This window comes from Elephas maximus, chromosome 11 (genome assembly GCF_024166365.1).
Source record: "Elephas maximus indicus isolate mEleMax1 chromosome 11, mEleMax1 primary haplotype, whole genome shotgun sequence".
NCBI lineage: Eukaryota > Metazoa > Chordata > Mammalia > Proboscidea > Elephantidae > Elephas > Elephas maximus.
The window spans coordinates 107,373,638-107,387,826 of record NC_064829.1 but is presented as its reverse complement, the minus strand read 5'-3'; the positions used below and the strand labels follow the sequence as shown (position 1 = coordinate 107,387,826).

Sequence of the window (14,189 nt, the reverse complement as noted above, 5' to 3'; positions counted from 1 at the left end):
TGTCATGGTTTGCAGCTTTCATTTTCCATATGCCTTGTTTGTCAATATCTTTCACCAGTCTCACCTCACTGCTAATACTTTTACTTCACTTATGTATTCATTAATTGATGATCACAAGAAGTGAAATTAGCAATGGTTTACTTTCTATTCTACAGTATTTTACCATTTATTAATGTTTCATGTCCCATAGTTTAGGGCATAATATGAGCTAGTTTAATAATTCCTGTGATAGGTGCCAACGCATTTTGTTCCTAGCATAAAAGCAAATGTGTCATCCTGTGGACACTCTAATATCAAGCCAATCTTGGACTCATTAAAGTCAGCCTGTTCATGAGGAGGACTCCTGTAGTATTCTACTGCAATCAGTGAATCTGTATTTTATTCACATATTTAAAGCTATACTCATTTACAGTTTTTATTGGTCTGTGGGCTAGAGGACCTCTTGGTGCAGTGGCTAAGACTTAAGCTACTAACCAAAAGGCCGGCAGTTAGGATCCACCAGCTGCTCCTTGGAAACCATCTGGGGCAGTTCTACTTTGTCCTATAGGGTGGTTATGAGTCGCAGCCAACTTGAAAGCAGTGGGTTTATTGGCCTATGGAATAAATTTTTACACATCAGTAAAACCTTGTTACAACCAATATTATAAGAGAAATACATCGACAATGCAAATTAAAATGACTAAATACAGAACTGGATTATTGGAAGAATACAGCTTAATAGTTTGGTGAGGTGCAATGAATTACTTTTATACGGCCATTCTCCCCATGGTCTTGTAAGTCTCACAGTGATTGGGTGGGACTATGCAAATAAGGTGCTTGTGTCCCATCAAGGGAATTGGACAGCCTGCTGCTAATGCAAATAAGATACATAAACCTTTATGGGGGTGGCTAATGCAAATAAGTTTTATGGAACCCTTGTAGAGGATTGGTCAGTTTTTCCATTCCACTAGATTTAAAGGGATTCAATTCCACAGGCTATGGTGTACCTCACTACCATCTAAGAACAAGAATCAAATGCAGAGCATGTCTTTTGGACCTGGTATCCTTGTGCTGAGAACCTCCTAGACACAGAAGACAAAGAGAGCTGTAACACTGGAGACAGCAAGAAGCACAGCAAACACGGCAGAATCCAATGACAGAGAAAATTACAGCAGCAAAATCAGGAGACTGACACCAGACCCTGGCTCACTGAGCAAGGTGGCTACAGAGGGCATTCTGGGCTAAGAGTGAGAGTGAAGAGCACCTTTGGGCAAGAGGTTTGTTGCCGGTGTCTCCAGGTGCTTATCAGCAGAGAAAAAAGAGCTGAGTAAGGAATAGGTCATGCTGAGGGCTGAGGGCCAAAAAGAGCCTGTCCTGATAGGGATCCTATACAGCAGAGTAGAACTGAGCTAAAGGGTTTCCAAGGAACTCCTGGTGGATTCAAACTGCTGATCTCTTGGTTAGCAGCCATACCTCTTAACAGCTATGCCACCAGGGTTTCCAGAAATATATATATAAAACCAAATCTGATGCCATCAAGTTGATTCTGACATATAGCGATCCTAGAGGACAGAGTAGAAATGCCCCATAGAGTTTCCAAGTAGTTGCTGGTGATTTTGAATTGCCTACCTTTTGGTTAACAGCTGAGTTCTTAACCACCGCACCACCAGGATGCTCTTTTATATATAAAAGAGCCTGTCCTGAGGGGGCAGAGAGGACCTGATAGAGAAGTCCTGCACTGAAGAAGGTGGGAGGCTTTGGCTATATGTTTTGTGATCCTGATCCTGAGTTTCAAGCCTGTAAATTCCCTAATGAACCCCATAATTTTAAATATGGTCTGTGAGTTCTCTGTGGCCACAGCAACAAATTATAGAACCCAACATGGAAGTAGAGACTGTTGTGGGAGTGATGGCTGGTAGCAGAATGGGTAAAGAGGTTGAAGAGAGAAGGTATGTCTGACCTACACCTCATAGGAATCAGCCTAGGGCTGATGTTGATGGTGATTCTTCCAACTCGTCAAGTTAGAGGAGGTCAGACACCTCCATCACCACACTACTTTTCCCAATTAGTTAGTATAGCATGGTGGTTATATGCACTATCTTTGTAACCAGCTCACCCAGACTCAAGTCCCCAATCTGCCCCAAACAAGCATGTGAATTTAGACTAATCATTTAACCTCTCTATACTTAAGTTCTCCTTTTCTTTATAAAGAATGTAACAGTAGTGCCTGCCTCATTGATTGGTGAAGAATAAAGAAGTTACCACATGTATGGTCTTCACAGCATACATTCCAAGTACTCTTTAAAGGTTTTACATCCAACTCTTGGAAACTTCTTAATGAAAGAACAACATGAAGTCAATGATCCTGAGTGGGAATTAATAGTAGGTGTAGAACAGTAGAACAGTAGATTTCAGTTGACAAGATATATCTGGCTCATGTCTCATTTTCCATTCAGGACCCTCTGGCTCTGAAGGCACATATCAATCACTGAGAACTGAGAAAATGTCTTCCAGGGATTTGACATTAGGAACGATTTTCTTATCACAGACGGCAGGTGGTATTCTGGGGAATTTGTCTCTCCTCTACCATCATAACTTCCGTTACTTCAGTGGGTTCAGGTTAAGGTCCACAGACTTGATTCTCAGGCACCTGACTGTAGCCAACTCCATGGTCATTCTGTCTAGAGGAATCCCAGGGACCATGGCAGCTTTTGGGTGGAAAGATTTCCTCAATGATTTTGGATTTCTATGTTCATAGAGTGGGCAGGGGAGTGTCCGTTGGCAGTACCTGTCTCCTGAGTATCTTCCAGGCCATAACCATCAGCCTCAGGAACTCCAGGTGGGCAGAGCTTAAGGTAAAAACTTCCAAGTACATAGATGTTCCCACATTCTTGTGCTGGATCCTGCACATGCTGGGAAATATCACCATTCCTATGTACATCATTAGCAAATGGAGCAAAGAAAACATAATGAACAAGAAAGATTTAGTATTTTGTTTTTCTGTGCTTCCTGATAAAACCACAGACTCACTGTATGATGCATTATTACCCCTCCCTGATATTGTATCTTTGGGACTCATGCTCTGGGCCAGCTGCTCCATGGTTTTCATCCTGTACAGACACAAACAGCAGGTCCAACATATTCACAGGAACAATGTCTCCCCCCCGATCCTCCCCTGAGACCAGAGCCACCCAGACCATCCTTGTCCTGGTGAGCACCTTTGTATCTTTTTATACCCTCTCCTCCATTTTTCAAGTGTTTGCATCTGTTTTTTATTATCATACCAGTTGGTGGCTGGTCAACACAGGTACACTCACTGCTGCATGTTTCCCAACTGTCAGCCCCTTTGTCCTCATGAGCTGTGATCCTAGTGTCTCCAGGCTCTGCTTTGCCTGGGTAAGCAAGACAAAATTCCTTCATCTTATAAGAAGTACTTAATGGTATGTTTTTGCTTAAGGTTCAGTTATTTGTTTATTCATCACATAGAATCCAAGCCCACATGAAACAATCACATTACAGGAGAGTAATGGAACACACACACATGCCCACATTTAGATATATGTAAATGTGTGTATGTAGGTATGTGGGTGTGTATATGTATTGGCCAGATTATGTTTCTAATTCATCGACCAGTAATATTGGAAAACTGCACATTGAGAAATGTAAAAATTATACTAATTAAAGCAGTAATAGACCGTTTAACCCTAAAGTAGATTTTGTCTGACCTTTATATCACTGTGGTAGCTGTCTTTGTTATCTAATGACACTATAACAAAAATGCCACAAGTGGATGGCTTTAACAAAGGGAAATTTATTCTCTCACAGTTTAGGAGACTAGAAGTCCAAATTCAGTGTGCCAGCTCCATGGGAAGGCTTTCTCCCTCTGTATGTTCTGGGGGAGAGTCCTCAATCTTCCCCTGGTCTAGGAGCTTTTCAGCTTAGGGGCCTCGGGCACTTCTGGCACTACTTTCTTGGTGGTATGAGGTCTCCATGTCTCTCTGCTAGATTCTCTCCTTTATATCTCAGAAGAGATTGGCTTAAGACACAATCTAATCTTGTAGATTGAGTCCTGCCTCTTTAACCTGATTGCCACTGATTCCCCCTCATTAACATCATAGAGGTAGGATTTACATCGCATAGGAAAATCACATCAGATGACAAAATGTTGGTCAATCACACAATACGAGGAAGCATGGACTAGCCAAGTTGACACATATTTTTTGAGGACACAATTCAACCCATGACACAAGGTGATCAGTTGGTTAAAATAACACAGGATGCAGTTTTCATTTTTCTAGTTTAATCTTTCTGATTTAGCTATATTTTTGTCCTTGAAAAATATATCCAGTTGAATACAGTAAATCAGTATTTGACTTTGAAAGGAACAATTAGTATACTTACATTGAATGTTATAAAGGATATATTTGGGGTTGGATTTATCAATTTATTTTTGTGATCTTCACAATACATGCTTTATTTTATTTTATTTTTCTTTCTTATTCTGGGGTATTTATGAAAATAGTTCTACATTTCACCCTTTTCTAAGGAGATTGAATATTAATTTTCTCTTAGATTTTAACCTAGAAATTATAGCATACTTTAAAAACTGGTCACAGTGTCAAGGTATTTAATACTTTTAACCACCTTGACAATATGAGGACAATTTTATAACACTAATCTATTCACCTAAAATTAAATTCTGGTATGTGTTTAAAATGTTCAAGTATATATTAAATATGTAATTCAAAATATTAAAGATATATTAAATTTTCCTTCTTTTAGACCACCCTACTCACTACGCTCAAGGATAACCACTATTCTTATGTCTTACAGTTTAGGCCATTTTCAATTCTTACGTATTTTATATAAATGAAATTGTGTTGTATAAACTTTATGTTTTAAAAATTCCATATATTGTATTGACTTTATCTGTATTTTTTTTTATTGTGATGAGTAGATTGGTAACAAAACACTGGCCATTTCAGCCGTCTTCATATGTACAGTCAAGTGACATTAAATATGTTCATCGTGTTGTTCAACCATCACTATTAACCACACCCGTATTTTTCCCTCTACCTTAACAGAAGTTCATTGTCCCCTAAAGGTTGTGTTTTTCTTTCCCCCTTTTTACTAATCACCCTTGGTTACCACTAATATACTTTGATCTCTATACACTTACCTATTCTAGACAGTTCATATAATTAGGATCATACAATGTGTGTCTTTTTGTGACTGACTTATTTCACTCAGCATATTGGGCAACTATGTGTGTCTGTGTGTCTGTGTGTGAGTTTGATTCTAATTGATAGTTTATTTTGATAATGATATCTTTTTGCTGAAGATATACCATCAGCAAAGATGTATTCCTTGTGTATATTGTGGGGAAGTAGAATTCAAGTGGGTGGTGTACATGCTTTGAGCTGGACTGCTAACCTAAAGGTTGGTGGTTCCAACCCACCAAGTGGCGCCATGGAAGAAAGTTCTGTCAACCTGCTTCCATAAAGATTACAGCCAAGAAAGGGTGGAAAGATGGGGGTAACACGGCAAGGAAGACCAAACATACTGATGTTTATCCAAAGGAAACAAGATTTCAGCAGAAGTACTTGCAGAATGTGGGCAGGGCTGAGGATTGACACCTATTGCTGTCGAGACGATTCCAATTCACAGCTACCCTACAGTACGGAGTAGAATTGCCCCATGGATTTTTCTAAGCTATAATCCTTATGGAACCTGACTGCCACATATTTCTCCCTCAAAGCTGCTGGTGGGTTCAACTGTCAACCTTTTTGGTTAGCAGACAAGTACTTAACCACTGAGATACCACGGCTTCTTAAACATTCCCTAGGTACCTTTTACACATTGCACCTTGGAAGAATGTCCCAGAAATCTGCTTCTGTAAAAATTATAGCCGAGAAGACACTGTGGAACTCATTCTACTCTATAACACATGAGGCTGCCATGCATTCGAATTGACTCAATGGCAGCATGTTTGGTTTTGATTTGGTGCCAGGCACTGGGTTGATAGAGATAAAACATTTAAGAAATAAAAATCCTTGGCCATGAGACCAGAAGAACTAGATGGTACCAGGCCACCTTTACTGAGCATTTTGATTAAGGAATTAATAGATGAGTCTTGGAGGCGGAGCCAAGATGGCGGACTAGGCAGAAGCTACCTAGGATCCCTCTTACAACAAAGACACGGAAAAACAAGTGAATCGATCACATACATAACAATCTATGAACCCTGAACAACAAACACAGATTTAGAGACGGAGAACAAACTAATACGGGGAAGCAGCGATTGTTTCCAGAGCCTGGAGCCAGCGTACCAGTCAGGTACGGCACAAGCACAGAGAGCTGCTGCACCCCCATGAACTAACCCCAGGAAGGGGACCAGCCGGTTCCGTGTGCGGCATGGGACGCAGCCGGTAGGAAAAGTCCCCGGGAGGCAGTGACTGGTCTTGGAGCAGGAAGAGCAGCGTCCCAGCCGGAGAACCGTCCCGCCGGGATTTGGACTGGACGCAGGTACGGCATAAACACGGAGAGCTGCTCCACCCCCCTGAACTAACCCAAGGAAGGGGCCCAGCCGGGTCGCGTGGGCGGCGTGGGATGCAGCCGGTAGGAGAAGTCCCCGGGAGGCAGCGACTGGTATTGGAGCAGGGAGAACAGCGTCCCAGCCGGGACACTCGGTCACGGCACAAGCACGGGGAACTGCTCCACCCATCTGAACTAACCCCGGGAGGCGGCCCAACTGGTTCTCAGGGGCGGCACGGCCACGTGGCTGGAGGGATGAGAAGTCCCCGGGAGACAACGACTGATTTTGGAGTCAAGAGTGCACCATCCCAGTAGGGGAGCCTTGACGCTGGGCGTGGGGCTGGAAGCGGAGGATCTGACCGTGACTCCAGCGGGCCAGACCCCCCGGGGGCAATCTCCACACAGCCAGCACACATAGGTGACGTGCCCGCAGGAATCTCAGATATAATAGTCATTCCAAGCAAGACAAGCAACTCTGGCTATATTCTGAGGTGCTACTCTCCTATCTCTCTGTTCCCTCCCCCACCCTCCCCAGGCAGCTTCATTAACATCCGAATAGCCTGAGCCAGAGGGAGAACTCTGATAGGGATCTGACTGCCTTTTTTTTTAGCGGATTTTCTGGAAAAACTAGTTTCCCAGTGATGGCTCGGAGACAGCAGTCCATATCAAACCACATAAAGAAGCAGACCATGACAGCTTCTCCAACCCCCCAAACAAAAGAATCAAAATCTTTCCCAAATGAAGATACAATCCTGGAATTATCAGATACAGAATATAAAAAACTAATTTACAGAATGCTTAAAGATATCACAAATGAAATTAGGATAACTGCAGAAAAAGCCAAGGAACACACTGATAAAACTGTTGAAGAACTCAAAAAAATTATTCAAGAACATAGTGGAAAAATTAATAAGTTGCAAGAATCCATAGAGAGACAACATGTAGAAATCCAAAAGATTAACAATAAAATTACAGAATTAGACAACTCAATAGGAAGTCAGAGGAGCAGACTCGAGCAATTAGAATGCAGACTGGGACATCTGGAGGACCAGGGAATCAACACCAACATAGCTGAAAAAAAAATCAGAGAAAAGAATTTAAAAAAATGAAGAAACCCTAAGAATTATGTGGGACTCTATCAAGAAGGATAACCTGCATGTGATTGGAGTCCCAGAACAGGGAGGGGAGACAGAAAATACAGAGAAAATAGTTGAAGAACTCCTGACAGAAAACTTCCCTGACATCATGAAAAACGAAAGGATATCTACCCAAGATGCTCATCGAACCCCATTTAAGATTGATCCAAAAAGAAAAACACCAAGACATATTGTCATCAAACTCACCAAAACCAAAGATAAACAGAAAATTTTAAAAGCAGCCAGGGAGAAAAGAAAGGTTTCCTTCAAGGGAGAATCAATAAGAATAAGTTCAGACTACTCAGCAGAAACCATGCAGGCAAGAAGGGAATGGGACGACATATACAGAACACTGAAGGAGAAAAACTGCCAGCCAAGGATCATATATCCAGCAAAACTCTCTCTGAAATATGAAGGCGAAATTAAGATATTTACAGATAAACACAAGTTTAGAGAATTTACAAAAACCAAACCAAAGCTACAAGAAATACTAAAGGATTTTGTTTGGTCAGAGAACCAATAATATCAGATACCAGCACAACACAAGGTCACAAAACAGAACATCCTGATATCAACTCAAATAGGGAAATCACAAAAACAAACAAATTAAGATTAATTAAATAAATAAATAAATAAATACACATAACAGGGAATCATGGAAGTCAATAGGTAAAAGATCACAATAATCAAAAAGAGGGACTAAATACAGGAGGCATTGAACTGCCATATGGAGACTAATACAAGGCGATATAAAACAATACAAGTTAGGTTTTTACTTAGAAAAATGGGGTAAATAATAAGGTAACCACAAAAAGGTATAACAACTCTATAACTCAAGATAAAAGCCAAGAAAAACGTAACGACTCAACTAACATAAAGTCAAACACTATGAAAATGAGGATCTCACAATTTACTAAGATAAACACCTCAGCACAAAAAAGTATGTGGAAAAATGAAATTGTCAACAACACACATAAAAAGGCATCAAAATGACAGCACTAAAAACTTATTTATCTATAATTACCCTGAATGTAAATGGACTAAATGCACCAATAAAGAGACAGAGAGTCACAGACTGGATAAAGAAACACGATCCATCTATATGCTGCCTACAAGAGACACACCTTAGACTTAGAGACACAAACAAACTAAAACTCAAAGGATGGAAAAAAGTATATCAAGCAAACAATAAGCAAAAAAGAAGAGGAGTAGCAATATTAATTTCTGACAAAATAGACTTTAGACTTAAATCCTCCACAAAGGATAAAGAAGGACACTATATAATGATAAAAGGGACAATTGATCAGGAAGACATAACCATATTAAATATATATGCACCCAATGACAGGGCTGCAAGATACATAAATCAAATTTTAACAGAATTGAAAAGTGAGATAGATACCTCCACAATTATAGTAGGAGACTTCAACACACCACTTTCGGAGAAGGACAGGACATCCAGTAAGAAGCTCAATAGAGACACGGAAGATCTAATTACAACAATCAACCAACTTGACCTCATTGACTTATACAGAACTCTCCACCCAACTGCTGCAAAATATACTTTTTTTTCTAGCGCACATGGAACATTCTCTAGAATAGACCACATATTAGGTCATAAAACAAACCTTTGCAGAGTCCAAAACATCGAAATATTACAAAGCATCTTCTCAGACCACAAGGCAATAAAACTAGAGATCAATAACAGAAAAACTAGGGAAAAGAAATCAAATACTTGGAAAATGAACAATACCCTCCTGAAAAAAGACTGGGTTATAGAAGACATCAAGGAGGGAATAAGGAAATTCATAGAATGCAATGAGAATGAAAACAGTTCCTATCAAAACCTCTGGGACACAGCAAAAGCAGTGCTCAGAGGCCAATTTATATCGATAAATGCACACATACAAAAAGAAGAAAGAGCCAAAATCAGAGAACTGTCCCTACAACTTGAACCAATAGAAATTGAGCAACAAAAGAATCCACCAGGCACCAGAAGAAAACAAATAATAAAAATTAGAGCTGAACTAAATGAATTAGAGAACAGAAAAACAATTGAAAGAATTAACAAAGCCAAAAGCTGGTTCTTTGAAAAAATTAACAAAATTGATAAACCATTGGCTAGACTGACTACAGAAATACAGGAAAGGAAACAAATAACCCGAATAAGAAACGAGAAGGACCACATCACAACAGAACCAAATGAAATTAAAAGAATCATTTCAGATTATTATGAAAAATTGTACTCTAACAAATTTGAAAACCTAGAAGAAATGGATGAATTCCTGGAAAAACACTACCTACCTAAACTAACACATTCAGAAGTAGAACAACTAAATAGACCCATAACAAAAAAAGAGATTGAAACGGTAATCAAAAAACTCCCAACAAAAAAAAAGCCCTGGCCCGGACGGCTTCACTGCAGAGTTCTACCAAACTTTCAGAGAAGAGTTAACACCACTACTTCTGAAGGCATTCCAAAGCATAGAAAATGACGGAATACTACCCAACTCATTCTATGAAGCCACCATCTCCCTGATACCAAAACCAGGTAAAGACATTACAAAAAAACAAAATTATAGACCTATATCCCTCATGAACATAGATGCAAAAATCCTCAACAAAATTCTAGCCAATAGAATCCAACAACACATCAAAAAAATAATTCACCCTGATCAAGTGGGATTTATACCAGGTATGCAAGGCTGGTTTAATATCAGAAAAACCATTAATGTAATCCATCACATAAATAAAACAAAAGACAAAAACCACATGATCTTATCAATTGATGCAGAAAAGGCATTTGACAAAGTCCAACACCCATTTATGATAAAAACTCTTACCAAAATAGGAATTGAAGGAAAATTCCTCAACATAATAAAGGGCATCTATGCAAAGCCAACAGCCAATATCACTCTAAATGGAGAGAACCTGAAAGCATTTCCCTTGAGAACGGGAACCAGACAAGGATGCCCTTTATCACCGCTCTTATTCAACATCGTGCTGGAAGTCCTAGCCAGGGCAATTAGGCTAGACAAAGAAATAAAAGGTATCCGGATTGGCAAGGAAGAAGTAAAGTTATCACTATTTGCAGATGACATGATTATATACACAGAAAACCCTAAGGAATCCTCCAGAAAACTACTGAAACTAATAGAAGAGTTTGGCAGAGTCTCAGGTTATAAAATAAACATACAAAAATCACTTGGATTCCTCTACATCAACAAAAAGAACACCGAAGGGGAAATAACCAAATCAATACCATTCACAGTAGCCCCCAAGAAGATAAGATACTTAGGAATAAATCTTACCAAGGATGTAAAAGACCTATACAAAGAAAACTACAAAGCTCTACTACAAGAAATTCAAAAGGACATACTTAAGTGGAAAAACATACCCTGCTCATGGATAGGAAGACTTAACATAGTAAAAATGTCTATTCTACCAAAAGCCATCTATACATTTAACGCACTTACGATCAAAATTCCAATGTCATATTTTAAGGTGATAGAGAAACAAATCACCAATTTCATACGGAAGGGAAAGAAGCCCCGGATAAGCAAAGCACTACTGAAAAAGAAGAAGAAAGTGGGAGGCCTCACTTTACCTGACTTCAGAACCTATTATACAGCCACAGTAGTCAAAACAGCCTGGTACTGGTACAACAACAGGCACATAGACCAATGGAACAGAATTGAGAACCCAGACATAGATCCATCCACGTATGAGCAGCTGATATTTGACAAAGGACCAGTGTCAATTAATTGGGGAAAAGATAACCTTTTTAACAAATGGTGCTGGCATAACTGGATATCCATTTGCAAAAAAATGAAACAGGACCCATACCTCACACCATGCACAAAAACTAACTCCAAGTGGATCAAAGACCTAAACATAACGACTAAAACGATAAAGATCATGGAAGAAAAAAATAGGGACAACCCTAGGAGCCCTAATACAAGGCATAAACAGAATACAAAACATTACCAAAAATGATGAAGAGAAACCCGATAACTGGGAGCTCCTAAAAATCGAACACCTATGCTCATCTAAAGACTTCTCCAAAAGAGTAAAAAGACCACCTACAGACTGGGAAAGAATTTTCAGCTATGACATCTCCGACCAGCGCCTGATCTCTAAAATCTACATGATTCTGTCAAAACTCAACCACAAAAAGACAAACAACCCAATCAAGAAGTGGGCAAAGGATATGAACACACATTTCACTAAAGAAGATATTCAGGCAGCTAACAGATACATGAGAAAATGCTCTCGATCATTAGCCATTAGAGAAATGCAAATTAAAACTACGATGAGATTCCATCTCACACCAACAAGGCTGGCATTAATCCAAAAAACACAAAATAATAAATGTTGGAGAGGCTGCGGAGAGATTGGAACTCTTATACACTGCTGGTGGGAATGTAAAATGGTACAACCACTTTGGAAATCTATCTGGCGTTATCTTAAACAGTTAGAAATAGAACTACCATAGAACCCAGAAATCCCACTCCTCGGAATATACCCTAGAGATACAAGAGCCTTCATACAAACAGATATATGCACACCCATGTTTATTGCAGCTCTGTTTACAATAGCAAAAAGTTGGAAGCAACCAAGGTGTCCATCAACGGATGAATGGGTAAATAAATTGTGGTATATTCACACAATGGAATACTACGCATCGATAAAGTACAGTGACGAATCTCTGAAACATTTCATAACATGGAGGAACCTGGAAGGCATTATGCTGAGCGAAATTAGTCAGAGGCAAAAGGACAAATATTGTATAAGACCACTATTATAAAATCTTGAGAAATAGTAAACCTGAGAAGAACACATACTTTTGTGGTTACGAGGGGGGGAGGGAGGGAGGGTGGGAGAGGGTTTTTTATTGATTAATCAGTAGATAAGAACTGCTTTAGGTGAAGGGAAAGACAACACTCAATACATGGAAGGTCAGCTCAATTGGACTGGACCAAAAGCAGTTTCCGGGATAGAATGAATGCCTCAAAGGTCAGCGGAGCAAGCGCGGGGGTCTGGGGAACATGGTTTGCGGGGACTTCTAAGTCAATTGGCAAAATAATTCTGTTATGAAATCATTCTGCATCCCACTTTGAAATGTGGCATCTGGGGTCTTAAATGCTAGCAAGCGGCCATCTAAGATGCATCAATTGGTCTCAACCTACCTGGAGCAAAGGAAAATGAAGAACACCAAGGTCACACGACAACTAAGAGCCCAAGAGACACAAAGGGCCACATGAACCAGAGACCTACATCATCCTGAGACCAGAAGAACTAGTTGGTGCCCGGCCACAATCGATGACTGCCCTGACAGGGAGCACAGCAGAGGACCCCTGAGGGAGCAGGAGATCAGTGGGATGCAGACCCCAAATTCTCATAAAAAGACCAAACTTGGTGGTCTGACTGAGACTAGAGGAATCTCCGCGGCCATGCTCCCCAGACCTTCTGTTGGCACAGGACAGGAACCATCCCCGAAGAAAAGTCATCAGACATGAAAGGGACTGGTCAGCAGGTGGGAGAGAGACGCTGATGAAGAGTGAGCTAATTATATCAGGTGGACACTTGAGATTGTGTTGGCAACTCTTGTCTGGAGGGGGGATGGGAGGTTAGAGAGAGAGGGAAGCTGGCAAAATTGTCAAGAAAGGAGAGACTGAAAGGGCTGACTCAAGAGGGGGAGAGCAAGTGGGAGTAGGGAGTGAGATGTATGTAAGCTTATATGTGACAGACTGATTGGATTTGTAAACGTTCACTTGAAGCTTAATAAAAGTTATAAAAAAATAGATGAGTCTTGATCAAAAGGGAAAAAATATGAAACAGAACTTCAAATTCATACTGAATCCAGATTTATTGGACCTATTAAAGCTGGAGGTATCCCCAAATCTATCGCTCTGAGAAAATCTTCAAACCAGGGGTCAAAAATATCCCCTGAAGTCATCTTTAAACAGCAGTTTAGCTAAATTAGTAAAAAATGTCCTCCATAAGCATTGTGCTCCTTTAAAGAATTATCAGTATGAGCTCATGTTGCCAACAGTAACTCTAAAGCATAGATCAGAAGTTTAGGGGGTACTGTGTCTAAGTCAATAGTGGAGGAATAATATGATAGAGATAGGAAGAATACTGACATAACCTGAAGAATGTAAACAATGTCAATAAACTGTACATGTAGAAACAGATGAATAGGTTATGTTTTGCTGTGTATATTTTCATGAAAATAAAATTTTTTAAAAAAGAGAGAGGTAAGACACAAGAGTAGCTGCCTGGTGAGGTCGTTTTAAGTGGAGGGGAACAACTAGCAAAATGAGAGTGAGAACGGTTGTACAACTCAAAGAACGTAACCTATGTCACTGAACTGTGCATATAGAAATTGTTGAATAGGGGTATGTACTGCTGTGTATATTCCCAACAACAAAAAATAATAATAAAATTAATTTTATTAAATTAAAAGAGTTGCTGCCCTAGTGAATCAGCCTTTTGTATAGACAGCAAATCCATATTCACTCTGCAATAAATGGCTTT

At 39.8% G+C, this 14,189-nt stretch overlaps 1 pseudogene; it reads left to right on the top strand.

Annotated features, from left to right (window-relative positions):
- The first annotated feature begins 2,482 nt into the window (after positions 1-2,482).
- LOC126086288 (vomeronasal type-1 receptor 4-like) lies at positions 2,483-3,417 on the top strand (annotated as a pseudogene).
- The last annotated feature ends 10,772 nt before the right edge of the window (positions 3,418-14,189 follow it).